The sequence below is a fragment of the Rhagoletis zephyria genome, unplaced genomic scaffold (genome assembly GCF_001687245.7).
Source record: "Rhagoletis zephyria isolate East Lansing unplaced genomic scaffold, Rhagoletis_zephyria_1.1 Rzeph_scaffold_05455, whole genome shotgun sequence".
NCBI classification, from domain to species: Eukaryota; Metazoa; Arthropoda; class Insecta; order Diptera; family Tephritidae; genus Rhagoletis; species Rhagoletis zephyria.
In genome coordinates this window covers 38,599-42,447 of record NW_016162538.1, presented here as the reverse complement: position 1 = coordinate 42,447, position 3,849 = coordinate 38,599, and positions in this window count along the sequence as shown.

Genomic DNA, 3,849 nt, shown 5'->3' with positions numbered 1-3,849 from the left:
CCACAGTTTTTTTACTGGATATACTGAGGTTTAGACAGTATCCAACCTTTTTGGGTTGTTGTAGTAGAGATGTCGGAAAAACATCGATGCATCGAAAATATCGATGTTTTGCGTCGATGCACCGAAAATTTTTCAATCGATGTATAAATAGTCGATGTATCGATGCATCGATGTATCGATGTTATTTGAAAACTGACATCTACGGTACATTGAACCGTCATCCCAGTTTTTCAATTGTTCAAAAAAAAGAAGTGACTTTGGCCAAAAAATTTAAATGGCTGCAAGAAGTTCCGCTAGCAACAAAATTAGCTCAGTTGCAGTAATTTATTTCAAATTTTCTAAAATTTTTCTAATAACATACTTTGTTGTGAGACATTATCTGAAAAATCCTACGCAAATCGATGCATCGATGTATGCCCTTCGATGCATCGAAAAATATCGATGTACATCTCGATGCATCGAATCAAAGAAAAACATCGATTTATTTTTGCCACTGACATTGCTATGTTGTAGGCATGGGTGACACTGCGCTGCGCGGTGCAATTGGGCTAACACCGAAGTCGAAGTTGCCGCGCCAATACCAGTATATGGAAAGCGCCAGCGCCATTACTGCCTTTCTCCATAGGATAAAGTTTATATCTTGATACATATGTTAGAATATAAATAGCCAATGGAGACCGCTCATTGCTCTTCAAGAGCAATATATATCAGAGCTTATATCTTGCCATCTATTGCCGGCAATTTGGTAGTTTGACAGCTACATTTTCATTTGCACGAAAACTTCGTGGCTGCAACGTCATTATTATTTTAATATAAAAGCAAAAATTGAGCTGTTTCCTGTTATAATATTTGTAATTATGTACTTGGATGTAAAATAGCCTATTTTCTAAATGTTTAAAGCGATTAAATCCGGCAAAAATACATTTTCAAAGCTATCTTACAAATGCTTATATCAAGAATAAAAAGTCCACACAAATATTGCCATTGATATAACTTATATCTAGCGACCAAAATGACAGCTGGGCAGCAATAAATTTTATCCTGTGGAGACGGCCAGTTAACACCAAGCAACATATGACGAACACACACACAAATCGCCTTAACTCTTTGGAAATTTACACGTGCTTTGTTTTTGCAGTGTTGAGAACGCAAATTTAAAGCTTTTACTCAAGAATGATAGAATATCGTGGCATTTACTACATTCCTAGCAATTAAATTCAGTTGGCGGTACAAGAGTTGCTCAGTGCCGAAAATTATAGAAATAATAGACATGACACCACTGTCTGGTGTACTGCACTGTATGACGATGGGTATTGTGGTGACACTCAAATGGCGCCGTGATCAATTCAGTACACTGCGCAATTGCGCTGTGTTAGTGCGCAGCATCACCACAGGTGGCGCTGGCGTTATTGAGCTAGCGCCAAAAAAATTGCGCAATTACCCATGCAAGGCGAATTTATATAAGGTGGTGTTGTTTCATCAGCTGTGAGTAGCGTTTGATTGTCAAAATTTTGTATTTCGCTAGTGAGTGAGTGAAAACGTGAGAGTGTTTGCATTTTCTGTCGCCCTTTTTCCTTCGGGGAAGAATAGCTGAAATTTGACAATGGCCCGCTAAAAGCAAAAACAAAATACAAGTAATTGTTGTATTTGTTGAATCGATACCACCTTATATATATTCGCCTTGTACGCATGGCTAGGTTGTTGTTATAGTAGTCGTTGTTGTTGTAGTTATATTCACTCCTGAGGAAGGCACGGGGTTGTGTGCTGCTATTTAATTGCCTTCCACAGACTTTTTCTTAGATTTCAGGGTTATGTGCTGCATTATTATTAGATAAATAAATTTAAGCATTTGACAAATCGTGATTTTATTAAAAGAAAATTATAAATGGTGTTGAGAAACCAAACAAACGCTCGTGCGAAAGCTCTATTTTTGTGTGTTGTTAAAATTTATACATGGCGTATTAATGGTAATACAAGCAATGTATTCTTTGTAGATTTTATGTTACTTGAGAACTTAGACAACGTGCGAGCTGCCAGGTTCTGTTATCAACATAATTAACACAAGCTTTTCCGCGTGGTTGCCTTTCAATAAATAGAATAAACAAATATTCGCAAATAAATTGGATTTACTTTATAACTGACAACTAACGTACTCTTTTTGTTCTTTTCTCCATTTTGATTTCGACTCTTTATAACCGCCAAAAACTTTAAGGCCTGTATGCAGCTCCCAAGAAAAGCAAAAACTCCATATAAAATGACGTACAAGAAATGGCTAAGAAATTTTCTTGAGTGAAATTTCCTTAAGGCAGTCCGCAGTTCTTAAGAAATTTACTACGTTTTCTACTACGGTTTTCTAAATTTTTTTTTGAAAAAAGAGCACAAGGCAACCCAGGTTTGCAACAGAAATATATGCCCGTTCCATTATTTCTTGAGGAAAGAGTGAGGCAACAGGCTGTGAGTATCAAAAATGTCAAAATTCCGCACACACGCGAATTAATGGCAATTTTTTCTTGACCGTTTTCTTGAGAGGGCCTTATGTGTATACATATTTACAAGCTGTCAAAATTTTGCGTAGTCCCACGAGCTAGGTAAAAACTATGGCATTCGTATTCACAACGAGAAATCTCAAAATTTTTGTTTGGTCTTTCCAAGTTTTCTCTTTTTTATTAGTTGGCAAAGGCCCTCAGTGGCAGCGCTCCGAACGTTGAGATAGTAATTTCATGTCAATTAGTAGAAAAGTTCCATGTTGAAAAAACTTTTTATTATGGCGAGAAAATTTTACATTTCTGCTGTGCCAATTCGTAACTTTTTACTGCTGGAAATATTTGACAGTTGCTCTGGTGCAAAAGTTGAGCAATTAAAATCAGAAATTATACAAAAAATACTTGTATTTACTGACTTTTATTCTTCTAGAACTAAAAGCCATGCATTTATTAGACGCCTTAGTAATAAAATTAGAACAAAAAAATTCTTCAAANAAAACCGTCAGGCCGGGTTGAACATTTTCATTCACATAGTTTACAAAAATTTACAATCCGTATACTTTTGTAATCAAATGCCGTTTGCACAAAAAAGGTTATGAAATGCGTTTTATTTAAATCGTTTAGAAAATGAGTCATTTATGTATACCATTTTATGTGGAATTATTCAATAAATTTCGTTTTACACTATACTTTTTGAAACTATTTGGAGTGAATTATTTTTGCTTCTTAAAAGCAACCGTGCGTGCTTGGAAGGCGTGTGTACCAATAATTTCACCCTAGCATATTCATCCCCGAGGAAGGCAGTCGCCAAATTCACCGAAGGTTGTTTACTGGTTATTGCCCTGTATGCAGCTCTCAAGAAAACGGTCAAGAAAAATTTGGCATTATTTCGTGTGTGTGTCCAAGGAATTTTGACATTTTTGATACTTCACAGCCTGTTGCCTCACTCTTTCCTCAAGAAATAATGGAACGGGCATAATATAGAGTTTTTGCTTTTCTTGAGAGCTGCATACAGGCCTTATATTGTGGTGCACATTTGTTCAAGAATGATAGAATACAAGATTGCGCCGTCCTGGGCGTTGACATTTGTGTACCACAAGTAAACAAAGAATAGAGCGAAAAGAAGAACGAGTTGAAAATGCCAAAGCAGTTCACTTTACAGCGAAAAACGTGTTTTAATTTTGCTAAATGTGAAAATATTGCATTTTTCACCTAATCTATTAGAGAACAGTGAACATTTTAGTGCACTCCATTGCTTTGCAATTGAGGCTGCTTCAGCAAACGTGTTAGTGCACTCCATTGCTTTGCAATTAAGGCTGCTGCAGAAAATTGCAGCAGCATCTCTGCGGGATTGATTAGTTAACTT